Genomic DNA, 26,144 nt, shown 5'->3' on the forward strand with positions numbered 1-26,144 from the left:
GAGCTGAGGTCCGGCCACTGCACTCCAGCCTGGGTGACAGAGCGAGAGTCTGTCTCAAAAAAAAAAAAAAAAAAGGGTCACCAGCTCTGACAGACCCAGGAGCTGGCACGCTGCCTTTGTACTTTCTGCTGTTCTTTGAAAGCAGATGCAAAGGAAGGGGGCTCACTCTTAATTGTCATGGAAGACGCTATATGCTTCACCAAGAATTAGTGTTTTCATAGAATAATTTAGAAAAGAAATTAGTATAAAGCATGATCACTGGAATTCTGGTAGAAGAAAAATATCTCAAAAAGCATAAAAAACCTTTGAATGCTAAAAAAAAGTATAAAATATAAATGGAAATAAATACCACTGAAATTATCTGTCTCATTTTTCTTATCTATAAAAGGGTTTAATATTAGTACATAACCAAAAGTGGACCTAGTTTTGTGGCTAAGCATTATACAATTTAGGGGCCTCATAAGAAAAGAATATAAAATTATTTTTGCAAAATTTCAAATATATACAACCACTTGAATGCATTGTTAGAGTCTCTAACGAAATGTCATTAGTTGTCTTGAAACCTGCTTCTGTATTCACCCCATTGGGTTTCTGGGAAGAATAAATCAGAAACTGAGGGGCGGACCAAGATGGCCAAATGAAAGCCTCTGCTGATTGTCCCCCACAACAGGAATACCAAATTCGACCACTATCTACATAGAAAAGCACCTTCCTAAGAACCAAAAATTAGGTAAGCAATCACAGTACCTGGTTTTAACTTCATATCACTGAAAGAGGCACTGAAGAGCGTAGGAAAGACAGTCTTGAACCTCTGACATGACCCCTCCCTCATCCGTCGCAGTGGTCATATGGCAGGAAGAGACAGTCTCAGTGCTTGCAGGAGGGAGGCGGGAGTGTGCAGTGCCTGTGGGACTGTTCACTGGACTCAGTGCTGCCCTGGGTCACAGCAGAAAACAAAACTGAGCTTAAGTCAGCTGATACCTGCCCACCGAGGGAGCATGAGACCAGTTCTAGTTAGTGGGGAATCTCCCATTCCAGCAGTTGAAAATTGAGTTTTGGCAAGCCTTGCCATGGCAGGCTAAAGTACTCTGTGGTTCTAAATAAACTTGAAAGGCAGCCTAGGCCACAGGGGCTGTAATTTCTAGGCAAGTCCTAGTGCTGTATTGAGCTGAGACCCAGTGGACATGGCGGGCATATAACCTACTGAGACACCAGCCAGGGTGGTTAAGGGAGAGCTTGTGCCACCCTTCCCCTTGCCACAGGCAGCACAGCTGGAAGCAATGAGAGAGTCCTTTATTCTGCTTGAGAAGAGGACAGGGAAGAGTAAAGAGGATTTTGTCTTGTATTTTGAATACCAGCTCAGCCATAGTAGGAAAGGGCATCAGGCAAAGTAGTGAGGCCCCCATTCTAGGATCTACCTCCTGGACAACATTTCTAGACACAACCTGGGTCAGAAGAGAACCTGCTCTCTTGAATGAAAGGAAGAAGTCCTGGCAGGATTCATCACCTGTTAACTAAAGAGTCCTTGGGCCCTGAATAACCAGCAGCAATACCAAGATAGTATGCCATATTGCTGCTGGTTATTTCTGCTGTGGACTTTGGGTGAGACGCTGAGATGTACTGGCTTCAAGTGAGACCCAGCTCATTCCCAGCTATGGTGGCTATGGTGAGAGACTCCTTCTACTTGAGAAATGCAGAGAGAAAACTAAAGGGAACTTTGTCTTGCACCTTACATACCAACTTGGTCATAGTGAGGTAGAACACCAAGTGGGCTCTTGGGGTCCGCAGTTCCAGGCCTTAGATTTTGGACAGCATTTTGAGATATCCCCTGGGCCAGAAGGGAGCCCACTGCCCTGAAGGGTGAGTCCCAGGCCTGGCAGCATTCAGGACAAGCTGACTGAAGAGCCCTTAAGGGAACATCAGCAGCAGTCAGGGAGTACTCTTCATGGGCCTGTGGTGGCAGTGGCCATAGGGTAAAACTCCTCTACCTTTGAAAAGAGGAGAAAAGACTGTAAAGGACTGCATTTTGTGGTTTGAGTGTCATCTTAGCTGTACTACAATAGAATAGCAGGTACACTTCTAAGGATTGTGACTCTCGTCCCTGGCTTCTGGACTACAGCTCTGGGCCCACCTGGGACCTGAGGGAACTGGCTGCCCTGAAAGGAAGAATACAGACCTGACGGGCTTTGCTACCTGCTGATATAAGAGCCCCAGGTTATTGAGCAAACATAGGTCGTAGCAACAGAGAGGTAGAGCAGGCATGGAGCGAGACCCAGTACTGTGCATAAAATGGAGCTCTAATACATATGGCAGCAGCATTTTCAGTGGAAACTTTACAGGACAGGAGAGAGTGGCATAACATGTGTAAAGTGCTGAAGGAAAAAACTTTTACCCTAGGATAGTATATCTGGTGAAAATATCCTTCAGACATGAAAGGGAAATAGAGACTTTCCCAGACAAACAAAAGCTGAGGGGTTTCAACACCAGACCTATCTTACAAGAAATGCTAAAGAGAATTCTTTGATTTGAAAGAAAAAGATATTAATGAGGAATAAGAAATCATCTGAAGGCACAAAACTCACTGATAATAGAAAATACACAGGAGAACAGAGTATTGTAATGCTGTAATTGTGATGTGTACACTGCTCATGTCTTAAATGGAAAGATGAAAAGATGAACAAATCAAATATAATAACTACAACAACTTTTTAAGACACAGGAAGCACCATAAGACATTAATAGAAAGACAAAAAGTTAAAAGTGGGAATATGAAATTAAATCATAGAGGGCTTTTTTTTGTTTTTGTTTTTTGTTCTTTTTTAGTTTTCTTTTTGCTTGTTAGTTTGTTTATGGAATCAGGGTAGTCATCAGTTTAAATTAATGGGTTATATGGTATTATTTGTAAGCCTCATGGTAACCTGAAATCTAAAAGCATATAATGGATACACAAAAAATAAGGAGCAAGAAATTAAAACATACCACCAGTGAAAATCACCTTCACTAAAAGGAAGACAGGAAGGAAGTAAAGAAGAGAAAAACACAAAACAACGAGAAAACAACAAAATGGCAAGAGTAAGTCTTTACTTATCAGTAATAACATTGAGTGTAAATGGACTCAGCTCTCCAATCAAAAGACATAGAATTGCTGAATGGATGAGAAAACAAGACCCAGTGATCTGATGCCTACAAGAAACACACTTCATCCATAAAGGTGCACATAGACTGAAAACAAAAGAAAGTAAAAAGATATTCTATGTCAATGGAAAGAGCAGGCATAGTAATACTTGTATCAGAAAAAATAGATTTCCAGACAAAAACTTTGAGAAGAGACAAATAAGATCAGTATATAAGGATAAATGTCAATTCAGCAAGAGGATATGGCAATTGTAAATATACATGTACCCAATACTAGAGTGCCCAGATAAATAAAGCAAATATTACTAGAACTAAAGAGAGAGATGAACTCCAATACAATAATAGCTGGAGATTTCAATACCACATTTTCAGCATTGGCTAGATCTTCCAAATAGAAAATCAACAAAGAAACATCAGACATAATCTGCACTATAGAACAAATAGATCTAATAGATATTTACAGAACATTTAATTCAGTGGCTGAAGAAAACACATTCTTCTCAGCACATGGATCATTCTCAAAAATATACCACATGTTAGACCACAAAACAAATCTTAAAACATTCAAAAAATTGAATAGTATCAGACATCTTCTCTGACCAAAATGGAATAGAACTAGAAATCAATAATAAGAGTAATTTTGGAAGCTACACAAACACATGGAAATGAAACCAAGAAGCAGAGCAAGATGGCAGAATAGAAAGCTCCATTGATCATAACCCCCCAACAAGGACACCAAGTTAACGACTATCTACACAGAAAAAACACCTTCATAAGAACTGAAAATCAGGCAAGCACTCATAGTACCTTGTTTATCTTTATATCACTGAAAGAGGCACTGAAGAGTTAGAGAAAATAGTAATGAATTGTCTATGCCACCCCTGCCCCAGCCCCAGCAGCCACTATATGGTGTGGAGTGCATCTCTGGGCACCAATGGAGGGGGAACACAGCAATTATGAGACATGGAACTCAGTGCTATCCTGTTAGAGCAGAAGGAAAAACCAGACCAAACTCAGTTGATGCTCACCCATGAAGGGAGCATTTAAACCAGCCCTAGCCAGAGGAGAATCGCCAGTCCTAGTGGTCTGAACTTGAGTTCCTACAAATCTCACCACTGGGGGTTACAGCACTCTGTGTCTCCAAGTAAACTAGAAAGGCAGTCTAGGCCATAAGGCTGCAACTCTTAGGCAGTCCTACTGGTGAACTAGGCCCAGAGACAGTGTACTGGGGGCACGCAACATACTGAAACACCAGCTGGGTCAGCCAAGGGAGTGTTGGCATCACCCCTCCCCAACTCCAGGCTGCATATCTCATGGTTCAAAAAGAGACCACTTCTTTCCATTTAAGGAGAGAAAGGGAAGGGTGGGGAGGACTTTTTCTTGCATCTAGGCATCCAGCTCAGCCACAGCAGGATAGGGCATTGGTCAGAGTCATGAGGCCCTTGTTCCAGGCCCTAGTTCCCAGACAACATTTCTTGACACACTATGGGTCAGAAAGGAACCTACTGCCTTGAAGGAAAGAACCCAGTCCTACCAGCATTTATCACCTGCTAACTGTAGAGTCCTTGGGCTCTGAATAACTGGTAGTGATACCCAAGTACTACATTGAGAGCCTCTGAGACTTGCTGGCTTCAGGTGATACTCAGCACATTATCAGCTGTGGTGGCTATGAGGCAAAAACTCCTTCTGCCTAAGAAAAGCAGAGGGAAAAGCAAAGGAGGCTTCATCTTGCACCTTAGGTGTCAGCACAGCCACAAAAGGTGGCTCTAGGCCAAGTGGGCCATAGGCATCCCCAATTTCAGGACTTGACTGTTGGATGACATTTCTTCTAGAACTGCCCTGGACCAAAGGGGAGCTCACTGTCCTGAGGGTTGAGTCCCAGGCCAGACAGCATGCATGACAAGCTGAAGTAAGAGACCTTGGAAACATTGGTGGTAGTCTGGCAGTACCCCTTGTGGCCTTGGGTGGCAGTGGCTATGGGTTGAGGATCCTCTGCCTTGGGAAAAGGGAGGGAAGAGGTGGAAGGACTGCATCTTGTGGTTTGAGTGCCAGCTCTGCTGCAGTACAATAGAACAGTAGGTAGACTTATAAGGTTATCTACTCTAGACCCTGACTCCCAAACAGCACTTCTGGACCCATCTGGGAAATAGCAGACCTCACCATCCTGAAAGGAAGGACATAGGTCTGGCTGGCTTTGCCACCTGCTGATTATAGAGCCCCAGGGCCTTGAGTGAACAGACACAGTCGCCAGGGAGTGGTTAGAGCACGCCTTGGGCAAGACCCAAAGCTGTGCTTGCTTCAGGTCTGAAGCAGTACAGTCACAGTGGTTGTGGCCACAGGGGTGCTTGTGTCACTCCATCCCCAGCTTTATGTGGCTCAGAACAGAGAGAAAGAGAGACTCTATGTTTGGGAGAATGTAAGAGAAGAAAACAAGAGTCTCTGCCTGGTAATCCAGAGATTCTATCAGATCTTGTCCAAGACCATCAAGGCAGCACCTCTATGAGTCCACAGGAACCAGAGCATTACTGACTTGGGGTGCCCCCTACAGCATATGCAGCTTAGACCACAATACCCAAGTCCTTTCCAATATCTGGAAAGCGTTCCTAAGAAGAACAGGTACAAATAAGCCCAGACAGTGAAGAGGATATGGTTTGGCTGTGTCCCCACCCAATTAGCATCTTGAATTGGAGCTCCCAAAATTCCCACATGTTGTGGGAGGGACTCAGTGGGAGATAATTGAATCATGGGGGTGGTTTTCTCCATACTGTTCTTGTGATAAAGTCTCATGAGATCTAATGTTTTTTTTTTTTTTTTTAAGGGGAAACCCCTTTCAGTTGGTTCTCATTCTCTCTTGTCTGCTGCCATGTAAGACATGCCTTTTGCTTTCTGTCACAATTGTGAGGCCTCTTCAGCCACATGGAACTGTGAGTCCATCAAACCTCTTTTTCTGTATCAATTACCCAGTCTCAAGTATGTCTTTTTCAGTAGCATAAAAATGGACTAATACAGAAGACTACAATAAATACCTAACTCCTACTCAAACTATTCTAAACAGTGGAGGAGGCGAGTCAGCCAGGTGTGGTGGCTTATGCCTGTAATCCCAGCACTTTGGGAGGCCGAGGTGGGCAGATCACAAGGTCAGGAGATGGAGACCATCCTGGCTAACATGGTGAAACCCTGCCTCTACTAAAAAATACAAAAAAATTAGCCGGGCGTGGTGGAGGGCACCTGTAGTCTCTGCTACTTGGGAGGTTGAGGCAGGAGAATGGTGTGAACCCAGGAGGCAGAGCTTGCAGTGAGCCGAGATCACACCACTGCATTCCAGCCTGGGCAACAGAGCAAGACTCCATCTAAAAAAAAAAAAAAAAAAAATAGAGAAGAAGAGAATACTCCTAAGTTCATTCTATGAGGTCAGTATTACCCTGATACCAAAACCAGACAAAGACACACAAGAAAATAAACTACAGGCCAAGAACATCCATTGAGGAAATAACAGTCTCTTCAATAAATAGTGCTGGGAAAACTGTATTTCCATATGCAGGAGAATGAAATTAGACCACTGTTCCTGGACATATACAAAAATCAAATCAAAATGGATTAAAGACTTAAATCTAAGACCTCAAACCATGAAACTACTAAAAGAAAACATTGGGGAAACTCTCCAGGACATTGGAGTGGGCAAAGATTTCTTGAGTAATACCTCACAGGCAAGGCATTCAAAGCAAAAATGAACAAATGGGATCACATAAAATTAAAAAGCTTCTGTATAGCAAGGAAAACAATCAACAAAGTGATGAGACAGCCCACAGAATGGGAGAAAATATTTGCAAGCTGCCCATCTGACAAGGCATTAATAACCTGAATATATAATGTGTTCAAACAACTCTGTAGGAAAAAATTTAATCTGATTAAGACATGGGCCAAAAATTTGAATACATATTTCTTAAAAGAAGACATACAAATGGCAGACAGGTATATAAAAAGGTGCTCAACATCACTGATCTTCAGAGAAATGCAAATCAAAACTACAATGAGATATTACCTTACTCTAGTTAAAATGGCTGTTATCCAAAAGCTAGGCAATAACAAATGATGGCCAGGACACTTATACGCTGTTGGTAGGAATGTAAATTAGTACAAACATTGTGGAGAACAGTTTGGAGGTCCCTCAAACGACTAAAAATTGAGCTAGCATCCAATCTAGCAATTCCACTGCTAGGTGTGTACCCAAAAGAAAGGTAATCAGTATATCAAAGAGGTATCTGCATTCCCATATATATTGCAGCACTATTCACAATAGCCAAAATTTGGAATCAACCTAAATGTCCACCAACAGATGAACGGATAAACAAACTGTGGTACATACACAAAATGGAGTACTACTCAGCTATGAAAAAGAATGAGAACCTGTCATTTGCAACAACATGGATGGAACTGGAGATCATGATGTTAAGTGAAATAAGCCAGTTACAGAAAGAAAAAACATGGCAAGAAGTTCCCAGTTATTTGTGGGAGCTAAAAATGAAAACCATTGAACTCATGGACACAGAGAGTAGAAGCATTGTTATCAGAGGCTGGGAAGGTAATGCGGAACTGGGGGCATGTGTGGATGGTTAGTGGGTATAAAACAAATAGAAAGAATGAATAAGACCTAGTATTTGCTAGTGCTACAGGGTGACTACAGTAAAAAATAATTTAATTGTACATTTAAAAATAACTGAAAGAGTATAATTGGATTGTTTGAAACACAAAGGATAAATGCTTGAGGGGATGGATACCCCATTCTCCATGATGTGCTTATTATACACTGCATGCCTGTATCAAAGTATCTGATGTAGCCTACAAAGATGTACACATTATGTACCCACAAAAATTTAAACAAAGAATAAATCAGTTAATGTAAAGAATTTTAAAATAGTGTCTGACATGTCTATGGTATATAAACTTGTGCTGCTCTGTTACTATGATGTATTATCAAGAGATAGTGTAATTAAAAGATTTTGCTCTGAATTAAGATACTTGATTGTATATAATCATAACTTATTTGGATTGGAAGGAATAAAGCCATTGTGACTTTTTTTTTCTGAGTATGTAATATGATGTAAATATACCTCTGTCCTGAAAATAATAATTCTAAACACTTTGTAAAGATGAACCAACATTTAATGAGCTCTCACCATAGGTCAAGTGCTGGGCCAGGCGCTTCTCAAAATATCTCACACAGTCTTCTCCATAGTCCTTTAAGACTACATAGTCCTTTAAGCATTGTTATCCCCATTTTATGTATGAAAAAGCTGAGATGGGAAGTTGAAGTAACTTTTTGAAAGTAATAAAGGTTGTTAATAGCACAACCAGGATATGAACTCAGGACATCAAAGCCCTGCTTTTTGTACATAATCTCAAATGGTTTGTTTAGACTTGGTGATACTTTTGGAAAGGTTTCCCCTCTTCCCTGGCCACCCACCTAATTCCTTCCACAATATCGTAAAGAAAACCCCATGTTGGGATGTCTTTCTCATTTGCACTTCTGCATTTCTTGTAAAATGTTATTTTTGGCAAAATATTTGCCTGAAGACGAAGATCTATGCAACAATATTAATATAAGAGATAATCCGTTCTTTTTTTCTCATTTGGCTTACTCTTAATTATAATACAGAAAAACTTGACACAGTAGTTTTGATTTCTGAAAGAAGTGTTATCTAAACCAACATTCTGTTCTACCTGTACATTAGTGAGGTAGTCAGTACATGTGATCAGCAGTAACTGTTACTTGGCATCAGAAGTTTAGGAAGGGATAAGAAGAGAGGCATGCTAAATGGTGTTATAGATTGAATTGTGTCCCCCAAAAGATGTGTTGAAGTCTTAACCTCCAGGACCTCAGAATGTGGTCTTGTTTGGAAATAGAGTCATTGCAGATGTAGTCAAGTTAAGATGAGATCACATTTGACCAACACAATTAGTGTCCTTATAAGAAGATGGTCACGTGAAGGAAGACACAGGAAAATGTCATTTGAAGACAGAGGCAGAGATTGGAAGTATACTGCCACAAGCCAAGAATGTCTGGGGCTACCAGAAACTGGAAAAGGCAAGGAAGGAACCTTCCCCTACAGGTTTCACAGGGAAGATGGCCCTGTAGACACCTTGATTTCAGACCCCTAGCCTATAAAACTGTGAGATAAATTTTTCTTGTTTTAAGCCACCCAGAATGTGCGTATATTATTACAAATGGAGACAAGGATTTCTTAGTAAGTAATATCCCCATGAGGTCTTGAATGCTTTTCTGCTTCATATTCATATGTATCTATAATATTTTTAAAAAGCCCATGGCATTGTAGGCATAGTAACTCATGCACATAATATATTTAAGGACTTGAGAACCTGGATCTGTATTCAAAAGCTTCTGTATGTGGATCCTAAGGACCTATCAGAGTGGGACCTTCCTCTCAGATCTCTTAGAGTCCCATCAGCTCCTGTGCTTGGGCATGTTCAAGCCCAGGAGAAACAGAGAAACAAATGAGTGAGTGGCCATGAGACGATGCCTGTCTAATTGATTCATTTGAACATAGAGAGAGAAGGTCATGTCTGGGGTGAAGCGTTTTGCTCAAAAAGATACCTGCTCCTGATGAAACTTGGCAGTTGTTCCTTCGTACATTCATTCTCCTTGAAAAACTGTGTTGTGACTCAGTGAGTCAGATTGCTGGAATATGCAAGTTAGGTTTGCATCCAGCTTTCATTCTCTCAACCAATACCTTTCGGCAATTGGTGGTGTCTATTATACCAACCTCTTTTTTGTTTCGATGGAAGCATTGTTGTCTTAACGAGACAAAGCTCAGACTGGGTTGGGATTTATGTGGAAGGGTTTCTCAGAATGACCCTATCTTCAAGTGTTTTCCAGTTAGAGGTGGTTTTGGCCTAGTCTGGAGGACTAGGTGCTGTGCTGAGCACCTAGAGTGGTGCTGGAGAGGAGACATTATTAGATAGGGGAAAGATTTTGAAACATGATTTCTGTTGAATAAGGGGTGGATAAAATAGTATCAAAGGAATTTATATTAATTATTTGTGCTGCTTACATAACCTTCTATGGCAGACTCATAATCAAATGTAGTGTCATAAAATGTGCTAGGAGCAATTGTTATAGCGCCATTAGTTTTGTTTAATATACTGGCTGGAGTGCCATTTGGTGGAGCTGTGGTTTCAAGGAAGGTAATATGAAGTATGGAGAAGGCAGACGTGGCTGGGGGCAATAGATGAAGTTGTGCTGTTGTGCCAGACACAGTGGTGATCATTGAGACAATGGTAGCTGGTGTAATGGGAGGAGTATGGTGGAGGCTGCAGGTGTGGTATTGATGGCAGCAGGTATGGTAAAAGTAAAGAGAGCAGTTGAGGGAATAAAAGTTTGTTTGGTTTCAAGTGGAACAAAAGTGTGTGGTTTTTTTTTTTTTTTTTTAGAGCCTTTCTCTGTCACCCAGGCTGGAATGGAATGGTGCAAGTTCCGCCTCCCGGGTTCAAGTGATGCTCCTGCCTCAGCCTCCCAAGTAGCTGAGACTACATGTGCCTGCCACCACACCCTGTTAATTTTTGTAGTTTTAGTAGAGACAGGGTTTCACCATGTTGGCCAGGCTGGTCTCGAACTCCTGATCTCAGGTGATCTGCCCACCTTAGCCTCCCAAAGTGCTGGGATTACAGGTATGAGCCACTGCACCCAGCCCAAAAGTGTTCTTGATAGCATTTTTGATACTGATAGTAGTAGAATAAGTACCAGTGTATGATATGGTACTGACAGCTGATGTAACTGCAACAGTGATTATATAGAGACACTTGAAATAGGTGTTGAAAATATGGTTGTTTTAGGTTGAAGATAATCAGTGGCTATAAAAAAAAGATGCCTCATCAATTGCAGTGGTGGCAGAAGTGACCATTTCAGTATTAGATGGGGATGTTGAGTCAAATTGGGTGACTGCAAGTGCAGTGGTGGTAGTGGCAGATAGAGCTGAAGCAGAGGACTGGGTAGTAGGGAAAGGTGTTGTGATAATTGTAAGGAGTGGGCTAGTGGTGGTCACTCTCAATGTGGTAGAAGCTGAAGTAGTGACTTGTGTTGTCTTGACAGCAGTAGTGACCACAGGTGTTGTGGCCTTTTCCACAGATTTGGTTCCTAAGGAAGAGGGGATGGGAATGGATATAGAAGCAAAATACCCAGTGGAAGCAGGTATGGAAGCTGATGGGTTTATAGCATCAAATGTCGTATTTCCAAGTGTTTTCTTTGAGGCCATGGTGGTGTCAACAGGTGAGCTGGCAGGAATCTCATCTGTGGAAGGAACATCAGATAAGATAGCTATAGCCTCAGATATGGACTTTGTGGAAGATTTAGTATTTGCAAATGTCACAATATTTGTGGCAGTGATTTCAGGCTTATGGATGGGAAATTTGGTGATAAATGAGGGTCAATTTGGCTGCTGTGAAACTGGAAGATGTTGATGTCCAGTGGATTTGGGTTTACAAGAAAGAACTGGATTATGTTGTGGAAAGTGAGTTTTGTTTTTCTTAAATGGATTTAAATGAGGTTTGTATGATCCAGCTTTCTGTGGAAAAGCTTTTGGTTTACCAGGATTCCTGTGTGAAAGACAGTTTAGGTGTGATTTTGGTTAGCTAAGTTTTTTTTTGGACCAGTGTCTGCTTCTGATATTGTTGTTTTGTGTGCTAATTATTTTCATCTATAAGTTTTTGCTTGAGTTTTTGAGTGGGTAGGTTGTTTTATTTTAGTCATAGTAGTACTATATCTTCTTGGTGAGTTTGCTGTGGAAGATAGATTTTCGTTTGTCTGGATCTTTTTCCCAGATTTGCACTAATATTAAATTTTGACTGTTTGATGTATTCTGTGGTTTTGACTTGCTTCAAAGCTGGCCATTTTGTTTGCCAGTTGAAAACGAGAGAGGTTTAGGTTGATGTGGGTTTTGTTGCTTGTTGATACTGGATTGAGACTGAGATTTCCTTGGTAGTATTCTAACAGCTTTGTGTGGATAATATTTGATAGTGTGAGATCTTTTATTAGGAGGTTGAGTTACTGTGATTTGGTTGTTGGTGGTCACTTTGTTGTGTTGGAGATTTTAGCCCAGGATTTGATTGGCCGTTTTTTTTTTTTTTTTTAAGGTAAATTCTTTTTGTGTTAGGTTGTTCTTTTACATATTTATTTCCCTGTTGCCTAGGTCTTTTTATCTGAGATCCTGATTTTTTTGGTCAAATTAATGAGTTTGGCTTAATTTTGATTTGAGAATTCCTTCAATTAATGGAAAGAGATTTAAATTGATCTAATTTAGGGTGAATATAAACACCTAAGAGTGTTTTAGATTTTTTGGTGAACTTTAGTGAAGATTTTCCTGGGTGAGGTTTAGCAGATCTGGAACTTGTTTTAAGAAGTAAGTTCACATGCATTTGGGGATGAAAGAAGACTACCTTGTTGGACAGGGAAAACTTGACTAGAATTCATCTCAGATCTCCTGGAAGCAATAGAATAATGAGTTTGAGAGACCATGGATCTTTGTTGACTAGATGGATTTGATTGAAGTCTAATCTGACCAGTTTTAACCGAAGAAGGTACTTGCTGATGTGAAACTGGTCCTTGAGAAGAAAGATTTTGTAATAGTCTAGTTTTTGGCTTATTTCTCTTGTGTCCCACTTAACTGCAAAAACAAAAATGAAAACATTAAGCACATATAAGATGGCAAGTGCTGCCTTCTTTCATTAGCATTATCATCCCTATGTGATAAGATATTTATATAATAATAAAGTTCTTAAACAAGAATGTTGACCACATTTAAAGACAACATATGTAATATTAAAAAGATGACTGGACTGAAAGCTATTTGGAGGTAGGGGTATAATCTGTCTGCTTCCATACTCAATTTTCAGAACCTATAGATACACATAATACCATACAATAAAAATTTATTGAATCAAATTTAATAGCCGGTATACTTATACTTGGCTTTATTCCAATCTTTGTAGTTTACTCTTTGGAAGTCCTTAAAATGCTTTCAGTTAGTTATATATATAAATAAATTTTTCCTGCTTCCCAACCTCCATCAGCTCTCCTCATCCCACCTGCCCTGGGCACACTGCTTATGTTTCCAAATGTTTAGCATTCCTCATGTTTTTCAAAATATATTTTGAGGGAATATGTCTTTTTCCTACAACGGTTGTGCTGTTAATTTTCCTTCTTCTCATCCCTCCTCTTTCCCTTCCTTTTTCCTCTATTTTGTTTTTGTTCTTCCTATTTTTCTGTCTCCCTCTATTTTTGAATTATATTTCATTTACATCCATTACATTCATATACATCCATCTCAATTGATGTATAATAGATGTACATATTTTCAGGGCACATGTGATAATCTAATACATTAATATAATTCGTAAAGATCAATTTAGTATAATTGGGATATCCATTACCTTAAATGTGTCTTGTCTTTATGCTAAAAACATTCAAATTATTTTCTTCTGTCTATTTTGAAACATACAATAGATTATTATAAACTACAGTCACCTTACTGATCTATCAAACATTAGGTTTTATTTCTTCTTCTCCTTTCATTTTTGTTTTCTTACTTTATCATTTATGTGCTGGTGCTTTGTCCTGGGCAGAGTGTTAGGTGCTGGGGAATTCAAAGATGTACAAGACAGATATGATGCATGTGCTCATGGGGTTTAAGTCTAGCATTAATAATGAAAAATATTATTCTATGTTCCTCCATTGGAGCATGAAATTCATATGACATTTTAAAGATGCTGAGAAATTCTGCAGCTAAATCAAAACAAAAAAAATTAACATTTCTAGTTCTATTTCTAAACCTTTTTGACTCCAGGAACTTTTAAAAATTAAGTTTTGATGTAATATAATATATAAATATAATAGTATATGGAACATGCATCAGAAAAATGAGAGGAAACAACATAACCCTATGTTGAATATTATTTTAAATTATACTTACTTCTTTCCATATATGTGCATCTCTAGGTCTTTTGTGTTCCAGAAGACGTATATGGTAACCTCTTTCTATATATGTTAAGACTAAGAAATTAATAATAATAACCAATGTTGATAGTATCTTGGCATTAAAAAATGATTTGCTGATTTATCAAAACAGAGTTTCTGATCATAGTGTTGTTGTGAAAATAAACTCTATTAACTTAAATATCATGTGAAAACTTTTCAAATAAGTGAAATTTAACTGTTAAATATTTAAAGATATTAAACATAATTTTTAAATTCTGAATTATCAATTAGTATGTTGAATTAACAAAAATGCATTTCATTCATATAGTGCTTTTAAATTTTCACTTCTAAACAGTGTTTTTGATTGAAATAATACATATAAAATTACTGAAATTAAGATAATAAACCATTGTGCAATAGAGCCATGGTGATTATTGATGAAAAGTGTGAACATAATATATTTTAAGATAAATATTATATTATTATAAATGTACAAACCTATTAATGTGCACTTTTATTTAGAAATATGATGTTCAGTCTTACTAGGTATGATGAACTAAATGATGTGGCCTCCATTACTACATAACCTCTCTACTTTCATTTTGGTCCCCTATAGTCTATTTCCAAGCAGGAGACAGAACGCTTTTAAAAACAAAAGTCAGGCACCAAATCCCCTCCTTAAACTTCCCAGTGGGTTCCCATTGACTTCTGAATGAGACCCAAACTTCTTGCCACCACTTAGAAGATGCTACAGGAACCGGCTCCTACTTTTTTCTCCCTCGCAATCACTCACTTCCAGATACTGACCTGCTAAGCTGCTTCCCTCCTTGGTGGACTTTGGCTAGAATTCTCTGATCCAATATCATCACTTGGCTGTTATTTTTTCTCTTTTTATTCAGCTTAAATGATGCCTCTTTGAAAAGGCTTTTCGAAACACCCAATCTAAACTAACATTTTTAATCTCTATCATTTCATCCTATTTTATTTCATAGTTTATTTTCATTGTCTAAAACAATTTCTTTATTTTGTTTCTTGTGATTTGCCTCCCTTCTTTATGAAAGTAGGCTCAGTGAGAGCAGTAACTCTCTTTCTTTGCTGTGCTGTATTTCCAGTTCTTTGAACAGTGCCTGCCACATAATATGACTTTGATAAATGTATGTTGAATGCATGAATCAATTGTTTACCTTGTATTAATGTCCCTTGAATATAACCTGGAGTTGGTTTATTAATTCTTATTGGAAAAAAATCATTTAGATTCTTATGTAGAGAGTGCAGACTTTTTGAGTATCATTTTGATCTTAGAAACTTCATTTCTGGCCAGGTGTGGTGGCTCATGCCTGTAATCCTAGCCCTTTGGGAGGCAGAGGCAGGTAGATCACCTGAGGTCAGGAGTTCAAGAACAGCCTGGGCAACATAGTGAAACCTTGTCTCTACTAAAAAATACAAAAATTAGTCAGGTGTGGTGGCACATGCCTGTAGTCTCAGCTACTCAGGGGGCTGAGGCTGGAGAATTGCCTGAACCTGGGAGGCAGAGATTGCAGTGAGCCCAGATCCTGCCACTGCACTCCAGTCTGGGAGACAGAGTGAGACTCTAAACCAAACCAAACCAAACTAAACCAAACCAAACCAAACCAAACCAAACAAACTTCATTTCCTGAAGTGTTAACTTTTCTGTTTCAGGGCTGACATTTTCCAGGAGTTATCAAACAAACATCAACAGTCTTTAAGAATTTGAGCTTTCTTTATGATAGTTATTATTTTTGTGTTATAAAAAGGTGAAAGAGAAAAACAAATGCAGTTTATTATATTGCAATGTCTGGACTTTTGGTTGGGGATGATGCTAGTCAGTACCCTGTGGTTACATATTCAGAAATGGTAACAAATGGCACCTGACCAGAAATGAGGTTTCTAAGATCAAGGTAATACTCTTTCCAGTACAGGAGCCATTACTTACAGCTTGAGTAGCTCACAGATAGAAGGGATAGTGCTCTTCTACATTTCATATGGTTTTCAAAAATAACCAGGCCTGGATAGGCATTATTAATGTTCTTTTAACAATTATTTTTAGTATCCAAAGCTAGCTCTTTATATATGGACATCTATTCAAGATCTGCTCAAACTCTATTTTCTTCATGAATCTTTTCAGGACTTAGTGAGGGGAAAGAATAGATCTTAAAAAGCAGTTCCTGGAGTCATTTTCAAGATGGTCAAATAGGAACAGCTCTGGTCTACTGGTCCCATTGAGATCAATGCAGAAGATGGGTGATTTCTGCATTTCCATCTGAGGTACCTGACTCATCTCACTGGGACTGGTTGGACAGTGGGTGCAGCCCACAGAGGGTGAGCCAAAGCAGGGCGGGGCGTCGCCTCACCCGGGAAGCACGAGGGGTTGGGGTATTTCCCTTTCCCAGCCAAGGGAAACTGTTAGTGACTGTACCTGGAAAATGGTACATTTCTGCCTAAATACTGTACTTTTCCCATGGTCTTCACAACTGGCAGACCAGATTCCCTCCTGTGACTGGCTTGGCGGGTCCCACTCCCATGGAGACTTGCTTGCTGGTAGCACAGTGGTCTGAGATTGACCTGGGACGCTGAGCTTGGTGGGTGGAGAGGCGTCTGCCATTGCTGAGGCTTGAATAGGTGGTTCTATGTACAGTGTAAACAAAGTGGCAGGGAAGCTCGAACAGGGTGGAGCCCACCACAGCTCAGCAAGGCCTACTTCCTCTCTAGATTCCACCTCTGGAGGCAGGGCATATCTGAACAAAAGACAGCAGACAGCTTCTGCAGACTTAAACGTCCCTGCCTGACAGCTCTGAGGAGAGCAGTGGTTCTCCCAGCACTGTGTTCAAGCTCAGATAACAGACAGACTGCCTCCTCAAGTGGGTCCCTGACCCCCACGTAGCCTGACTGGGAGACACCTCCCAGTAGGGGCCAATAGACACCTCATATAGGCAGGTGCCCCTCTGGGAATGAAGCTTCCAGAGAAAGGATCAGGCAACAATATTTGCTGTTCTGCAGCCTCTGCTGGTGATACCCAGGCAAACTGAGTCTGGAGTAGACCTCCAGCAAACTCCAACAGACCTGCAGCTGAGGGGCCTGTCTGTTAGAAGGAAAACTAACAAACAGAAAGGAACACCATCAACATCAACAAAAAGGACATCCACACCAAAACCCCATCAAACATCTTTGATGTCACCAACATCAAAGACCAAAGGTAGACGAAACCACAAAGATGGGGAGAAACCAGAGCAGAAAGGCTGAAAATTCCAAAAACCAGAATGCCTCTTCTCCTCGAAAGGAACACAACTCCTTGCCAGCAAGGGAACAAAACTGGATGGGGAATGAGTTTGATGAGTTGACAGAAGTAGGCTTCAGAAGGTCAGTAATAACAAACTTCTCTGAGCTAAGAAGCATGTTCTAACCAATCGCAAAGAAGTTAAAAACCTTGAAAAAAGTTTGGACAAATGGCTAACTAGAATAATCAGTGTAGAGAAGAGCTTAAATGACCTGATGGAGTTGAAAACCACAGCACGAAAACTTTGTGAAGCATACACAAACATCAATAGCCGATTAGATCAAGTGGAAGAAAGGATATCAGTGATTGAAGATCAAATTAATGAAATAAAGCAAGAAAACAAGATTAGAGAAAAGAGTGCAAAATGAACAAAGCCTCCAAGAAATAAGGGACTATATGAAAAGACCAAATCTATGTTTGATTGGTGTACCTGAAAGTGATGGGGAGAATGCAACCACATAGGAAAACGCTCTGCAGGATATTATCCAGGAGAACTTCCCCAAACTAGCAAGGCAGGCCAACATTCAAATTCAGGAAACGTAGAGAACACCACAAAGATACTCCTTGAAAAGAGCAACCCCAAGACACGTAATTGTTAGATTCACCAAGGTTGAAATAAAGGAAAAAATGTTAAGGGCATCCAGACAGAAAGGTCGGGTTACCCACAAAGGGAAGCCCATAAGACTAACAGTGATCTCTTGGCAGAAACCCTACAAGCCAGAAGAGAGTGGGGGCCAATATTCAAAATTCCTTTTTTTTTTTTTTTTTTTTTTTGAGACGGAGTCTTACTCTGTCGCCCGGGCTGGAGTGCAGTGGCCGGATCTCAGCTCACTGCAAGCTCCGCCTCCCGGGTTTACGCCATTCTCCTGCCTCAGCCTCCAGAGTAGCTGGGACTACAGGCGCCCGCCACCTTGCCCGGCTAGTTTTTTGTATTTGTAGTAGAGACGGGGTTTCACCGTGTTACCCAGGATGGTCTCGATCTCCTGACCTCGTGATCCGCCCGTCTCGGCCTCCCAAAGTGCTGGGATTACAGGCTTGAGCCACCGCACCTGGCCTACATTCTTAAGGAAAAGAATTTTCAAACCAGAATTTCATATCCAGCCAAACTAAGCTTCCTAAGTGAAGGAGAAATAAAATCCTTTATAGACAAGCAAATGCCGAGAGATTTTGTCATCACCAGGCCTGTCTTACAAGAACTCCTGAAAGAAGCACTAAACATGGAAAGGAATAACCAGTACCAGCCACTGAAAAAACATGCCAAAGTGTAAAGAGCATTACTATGAAGAAACTGCATCAATTAATGGGTGAAATAACCAGCTAGCATCACAATGACAGTATCAAATTAACACATAACAATATTAACCTTAAATGTAAATGGAATAAATGCCCCAATTAAAAGCACAGACTGACGAATTGGATAAAGAGTCAAGAATCATTGAACCATTGGTGTGCTTATTCAGGAGACCCATCTCACATGCAAAGACACACATAGGCTCAAAATAAAGGGATGGACGAAGATCTACCAAGCAAGTGGAAAACAAAAAACAAAAAACAAACAAGCAAACAAAAAGCAGGGGTTGCAATCCTAGTCTCTAATAAAACAGATGTTAAACCAACAAAGATCAAAAGAGATAAAGAAGGCCATTACATAATGGTAAAAGAATCAATTCAACAAGAAGAGCTAACTATCCTAAATATATATGCACCCAATACAGGAGCACCCAGATTCATAAAGCAAGTTCTTAGAGATCTACAAAGAGACTTAGTCTCCCGCACAATAATAATGGGAGACTTTAACACCACACTGTCAATATTAGACAGATCAATGAGACATAAAATTAACAAGAATATCTAGGACTTGAACTCAGCTCTGGACCAAGCAGACCCAATGGACGTCTACAGAACTCTTCACCCCAAATCAATAGAATATATATTCTTCTCAGCTCCACATCACATTTATTCTAAAATTGACCACATAATTGAAATTAAAGTATTTCACAGTAAATGCAAAAGAACAGAAATCATAACAAACAGTCTCTCAGACCACAGTGCAATCAAATTAGAACTCAGGATTAAGAAACTCACTCAAAACCACACAAGTACATGGAAACTGAACAAACTGCTCCTGAATGACTACTGGTTAAATAATGAAATTAAGACAGAAATAAAGGTGTTCTTTAAAACCAATGAGAACGAAGACACAACGTACGAGAATCACTGGGACACATTTACAGTAATGTGTAGAGGGAAATTTATAACACTAAATACCCACAAGAGAAAGCAGGAAAGATCTAAAATTAACACCATAACATCACAATTAAAAAAACTAGAGAAACAAGAGCAAACAAATTCAAAAGCTAGCAGAAGAAAAGAAATAACTAAGATCAGAGCAGAACTGAAGGAGATAGAGACACAAAAAAACCCTTCAAAAAATCTATGAATCCAGGAGCTGGTTTTTTGAAAAGATCAACAAAATAGATAGACTGCTAGCAAGACTAATAAAGAAGAAAAGATTGAAGAATCAAATACACACAATAAAAAATGATAAAGGGGATATCACCACCAATCCCACAGAAATACAAACTACTGTCAGAGAATACTATAAACACCTTTACGCAAATAAACTAGAAAATCTAGGAGAAATGGATAAATTCCTGGACACATATACCTCCCAAGATTAAACCAGGAAGAAGTTGAGTCTCTGAATACACTAATATCAAGTTCTGAAATTGAGGCAGTAATTAATAGCCTACCAACAAAAGAAAGTCCAGGACCAGATGGATTCACAGCTGAATTCTACCAGAGATACAAGGAGGAGTTGGTACCATTCCTTCTGAAACTATTCCAATCAATTGAAAAAGAGGGAATCCTCCCTAACTCATTTTGTGAGGCCAACATCATCCTGATACCAAAGCCTGGCAGAAACACAACAATAAAAGAGAATTTTAGACCAATATCCCTGATGAACATCGATGCAAAAATCCTCAATAAAATACTGGCAAACTGGATCCAGCAGCACATCAAAAAGCTTATCCACCATGATCAAGTGGGCTTCATCCCTGGGATGCAAGGCTGGTTCAACATACATGAATCAAAAAATGTAATCCATCACATAAACAGAGGCAATGGCAGAAACCACACGATTATCTCAATAGATGCAGAAAAGGTCTTGGACAAAATTCAACACCACTTCATGCTAAAAACTCTCAATAAACTAGGTAGTGATGGAACGTGTCTTAAAATAATAAGAGTTATTTATGACAAACCCAGAGCCAATATCATACTGAATGAGCAAAAGCTGGAAGCATTCCCTTGGAAAACAGGCACAAGAAAAGGATGTCCTCTCTCAGCACTCCTGTTCAACATAGCATTGGAAGTTCTGGCCAGGGCAATCAGGCAAGTGAAAGAAATAAAGAGTATTCAGTTAGGAAAAGAGTAAGTCAAATTGCCTCTTTGCAGATGACATGATTGTGTATTTAGAAAACCCTACCATCTCAGTCCGAAATCTCCTTAAGTGATGAGCAACTTCAGCAAAGTCTCAGGATACAAAATCAATGTGCAAAAATCACAAGCGTTCCTATACACCAAGAACAGACAACCAGAGAGCCAAATCATGAGTGAACAACCAATCACAATTGCTGCAAAGAGAATAAAATACCTAGGAATCCAACTTACAAGGGATGTGAAGGATCTCTTCAAGGAGAACTACAAACCACTGCTGAACAAAATAAAGGAAGATAGACACAAATGGAAGAACATTTCATGCTCATGGATAGGAAGAATCAATATCATAAAAATGGCCATACTGCCCAAGGTAATTTATAGATTCAATGCTATCACCATCTAGCTACCACCAACTTTCTTCACAGAAATAGAAAAAACTACTTTAAAGTTCATATGGAACCAAAAAAGAGCCTGCATTGCCAAGACAATCCTAAGCAAAAAGAACAAAGCTAGAGGCATCATGCTATCTGACTTCAAACTATACGACAAGGCTACAGTAACCAAAACATCATGGTACTGGTACCAAAACAGATATCCAAACCAATGGAACAGTACAGAGGCCTCAGAAATAACATCACATATCTACAACCATCTGATCTTTGACAAATCTAAAAAAAATAAGCAATGGGGAAAGGATTCCCTATTCAATAAATGGTGTTGGGATAACTGGCTAGTCATAGGTAGAAAGCTGAAACTGGATCCCTTCCTTACACCTTATACACAAATTAACTCAAGATGGATTAAAGACTTAAATGTAAGACCTAACACCATAAAAACTCAAGAAGAAAACGTAGGCAGTACCATTCAGGACATAGGAATGGGCAAAGACTTCAAGACTAAAACACCAAAAGCAATGGCAACAAAAGCCAAAATAGACAAATGGGATCTAATTAAACTAAGGAGTTTCTGTACAGCAAAAGAAACTATCATCAGAGTGATCAGGCAACTTACAGAATGGGAGAAAATTTTTGCAATCTATCCATCTGGCAAAGGGCTAATATCCAGAATCTACAAGGAGCTTAAACAAATTTCCAAGAAAAAACCAAAAAAACCCATCAAAAAGTGGGCAAAGGATATGAACAGATACTCCTCAAAAGAAGACGTTTATGCAGCCAACAGACATATGAAAAAATGCTCATCATCACTGGTCATCAGAGAAATACAAATCAAAACCACAATGAGATACCATCTCATGACAGTTGGAACAGCAATCATTAAAAAGTCAGGAAACAACAGATGCTGGAGTAGATGTGGAGAAATAGGAATGCTTTTACACTGTTGGTGGGCGTGTAAATTAGTTCAACCAGTGGGAAGACAGTGTGGTAATTCTTCAAGGATCTATAGCTAGAAATACCATTTGGCCCAGCAATCCCATTACTGGGTATATACTCAAAGGATTATAAATCATGCTACTATAAAGACACATGCACATGTATATTTATTGTGGCGCTATTCACAATAGCAAAGACTTGGAACCAACCCCAATGTCCATCAATAATAGACTGGATAAAGAAAATGTGGCACATATGCACCATGGAATACTATGCAGCCATATAAAAGGATAAATTCATGTCCTTTGCAGGGACATGGATAAAGCTGGAAACCATCATTTTCAGCAAAATATCACAAGGACAGAAAACCAAACACTGGATGTTCTCACTCATAAGTGGGAGTTGGACAATGAGAATACATGGACACGGGAAGGGGAACATCACACACTGGGCGCTGTTGGGGGGTGGAGGACTAGGGAAGGGATAGTGTTAGGAGAAATACCTAATGTAAATGATGAGTTGATGGGTGCAGCAAACCACCATGGCACATATATACCTATGTAACAAACCTGCATGTTGTGCACAAGTACCCTAGAACTTAAAATATAATATTTAAAAAAGCAGCTCCCATAAATTCTATCTTTATTTTCTATTCTGAGACACTCATACTAACAGACAGATTATATGTAATAGACATTCAAAAGAAGTTATATTTTTATGGCCTTTTACACTATTTTAAAATGCCATACACATAAACATAGGGTGTCAACAGTAGAAAAAGGTAAAATGCAATGTTAAGAAAATTCAACACCCAAGTATTAAGTCTGAGAATATGAAAGGTGAAAGCAGAAGTGCCATGGTATGTTCTTTTCTTCAGTTGTAAAAGGGTCTATCTATCCATCTCCAAACTAATTATTTTTTTACTTACAATTAAATATAAAGGTGGATCAACTGACTCATGAGTACTTATTGAGAAAGAAGTCATAAAAGCCAATAGACTCAGGGTCGGTCAGGTAGGACATTCTCATTGCCTCTAGCTGTTGTTTGAAAGTAAGCACAAGAAATGTCCATTTCAGTTGTCGTAAAAGATCCTCTTTATTTGATCCTATTTATTTGTTTATTTGTTTGATATTTGTCATTATCCTCAGAATAATGACAGTTTTGAAGAACAGTTTAACAAAGTAATCACTGAAAGACATGGTTGTTAGAATTGTAGACAAATGTGCTATATATTGAACTGCATAAAGTATAATAGAATATTTTAATTCTTTTTTAATGTTAGGAAATATAATTAAGCTACTATATACATATTTTATAGTAGAATGAATACTACAGCATTTTTGGTAAACTGACTGTTAATAATTAAAAATTTCCTTTGGGTATATACCCAGTAATGGGATTGCTGGGTCGAATGGTAGTTCTGCCTCTGTGTCTTTGAGGAATTGCCACGCTGTCTTTCACAATGGGTGAATGAATTTACACTCCCACCAATAGTGTATAAGCATTCTGTTTTTCTCCACAACCTTACAAGCATCTATTATTTTTTGACTTTTTAATAATACCCATTGTGGCTGGTGTCTCATTGTGGTTTTGATTTGCATTTCTCTAATGATCAGTGATGTTGAGCTTTTCTTTTCATATGTTTGTTGGCTGCATGCATGTCTTCTTTTGAAACGTGTCTGTACATGTCCTTTGCAGTGACATAGATGGAGCTGGAAGCCATTATCCTTAGAAAACTAATGCAGGAATAGAAAACCAAATATTGCATGTTCTCACTTATAAGTGGGAGCTAAGTGATGAGAACACATGGACACATAGAGGAGAACAACATTCATTGGGGCCTTTTGGAGGGTGGTGGATGGGAGAAAGGAGCAGGTCAGGAAAAATAACTAAGGGGTACTAGGCTTAATACCTGGGTGATGAAATAATATGTACAAAAAACCCCTTATGACACAACTTTACCTATGTAATAAACCTGCACTTGTAGCCCTGAACTTTTAAAAATAAAAGTTAAAAAAGGCCGGGCATGGTGGCTCATGCCTATAATCCCAGCATTTTGGGAGGCCAAGGCAGGGGGATCACCTGAGGTTGTGATTTTGAGACTAGCTTGCCCAACATGGTGAAACCTCATCTCTACTAAAAATACAAAAATTAGCTGGGTGTGGAGGCACTCACCTGTAATCCATGCTACTTGGGAGGCTGAGGTAGGAGAATTGCTTAACCCGGGAGTCTGAGGTTGCAGTGAGCCAAGATGGCACCACTGCACTCCAGCCTGGGAGACAGAATGAGACTCTATCTCAAAAAGAAAAGAAAAAAAAAAAGAAAAAAAAAAAAGTAAAAAAAACCCTGCTTAAAAAATAAATAAATAAAAGTCTTTGTTTTGAATTTCAAAAAATATTTCCACAATATGCTATGAATAGTAAGGGAAAACATGTAGCTAAATCTTATTAGATTTAATAAATATCTATTATCATGTTCAAGTGCAACCATATAGGGTAGTTAAGAATCAAATATAAATGTTTTATGTGGATTTTCTGAGGGCTGATTGGTCTACATTTCTAATAGATAGTTGGTATAATTAAAAGATTGCCTATTGAGTTCAGAATCTTAGAAACATAGATTGGTATCATTGGAAAGAATTTAGGAGATGATCTTATTTCTCTACTCAGGATAAGGGCAACTCTAGCTGCCCTAGCAGTTTTACGAAAAGAGTATCAGACTTTTATTCCCATGTGCATGTACTTTCTATAAATCCTTTATTTAATCATTATGAATTACAGATGAGCTGGTATTATCTTCACAATTAATCAAGGAAAAGGTTTAATTGCCTTGTCCAAAGCCACAAATCTACAAAGTGAATAAATTAGTATTTGAATCAGGACTTTTCAACTCTAAGTTCTGTGGCTTAATTCAGACATAGTGGTAAGTCAGGAAATGAAGCATTACAGTCTTTTTTTTTTTTTTTTTGTATTTATAGGTAAATACAATACAAAGAAGAAAGTCTATTGTAAAAACATTTTTCTCATATGTTCTTGGTTTCACTGCATCTAAGACCTTATCTAGGGCAAGGCTTTTTTTCCTCTGGGAGATCAAAGATTTTCCCGATCTTTTCTTCCTTCTTATATTTGGAGTTTTTCTTAGCCAAAAATGTAAGTAAACTAGATATAACCATTACATACTGAAAAGTAGCAACACAGCTCCCCATACAGTGAATTATATTACGACTAATGTCAGGTAGACAGGAAATATCACTAATGTTAAAAAATTATTTGCCAGTAGGAGAGAAAATCAAGACATGGTAAATTAGGTAGAATGTGGATTTCACTAGTATTAGTATTATGAAATCTCATGAATTTTTTTTTTGTCTTACAGTTAAATTACACTGAAGATTAGAAAAATAAAATGGTATCACTAATCATATTTTAATCTAAAAGAACATTTAGAAATGCTGTTTTACCAGTGAATTTTTACAGTAATCACTAGAAATGCAATGTTTAAGAAAATAACCTTGATTCTCTATTCAAAAGTCTTAATTTGTGAATTCCCAGGTACCTACCTTTGAAGGAATCCTTCCTCCAGGTCTGGTCAAACTACCTGTCAGTTGAATTCTTGTCAGTTACTCTGTCTAGGCATTTTGGTAGCCAAGAAGCAACTTAAAATCTAAGCTGGCAAATAAGAAAGATTAGTGAGAGGAAGTTTCTTATAGCCTTCCTACTAGATTCTTTTAGGAATGGCAATTGAGTAAAGGTCATTTGTGGATGGAGGCTTTTATACTAAGAATGGTTGGTTGTTTGTTCAGTGGACAGTTGTCCTTTGTACCTTGATTACTTCCTGAGAAACAATGAGTTGTGTCTTAATATGCATATTTTCCTCTTGTTAAGTATGTGCTCTGAATAGAAGTATCTGTGTCAATTATCTTTGGGGCCATAGTAGACTCTCTTGCTAATCAATA

At 38.9% G+C, this 26,144-nt stretch overlaps 1 protein-coding gene across 1 annotated transcript in view; it reads right to left on the reverse strand.

Annotated features, from left to right (window-relative positions):
• MUC7 (mucin 7, secreted) overlaps positions 1 to 25,937 on the reverse strand; it is a 60,301-nt gene extending 34,364 nt beyond the window's left edge. Inside the window, exon 1 of the mRNA XM_023190238.1 lies at positions 25,749 to 25,937. The gene's annotated coding sequence lies outside the window, so the exon portion shown is untranslated. The remainder of the gene's footprint in view (positions 1 to 25,748) is intronic.
• Positions 25,938 to 26,144: the final 207 nt, after the last annotated feature.

This window comes from Piliocolobus tephrosceles, chromosome 3 (assembly GCF_002776525.5).
Source record: "Piliocolobus tephrosceles isolate RC106 chromosome 3, ASM277652v3, whole genome shotgun sequence".
Classification (NCBI taxonomy): Eukaryota; Metazoa; Chordata; class Mammalia; order Primates; family Cercopithecidae; genus Piliocolobus; species Piliocolobus tephrosceles.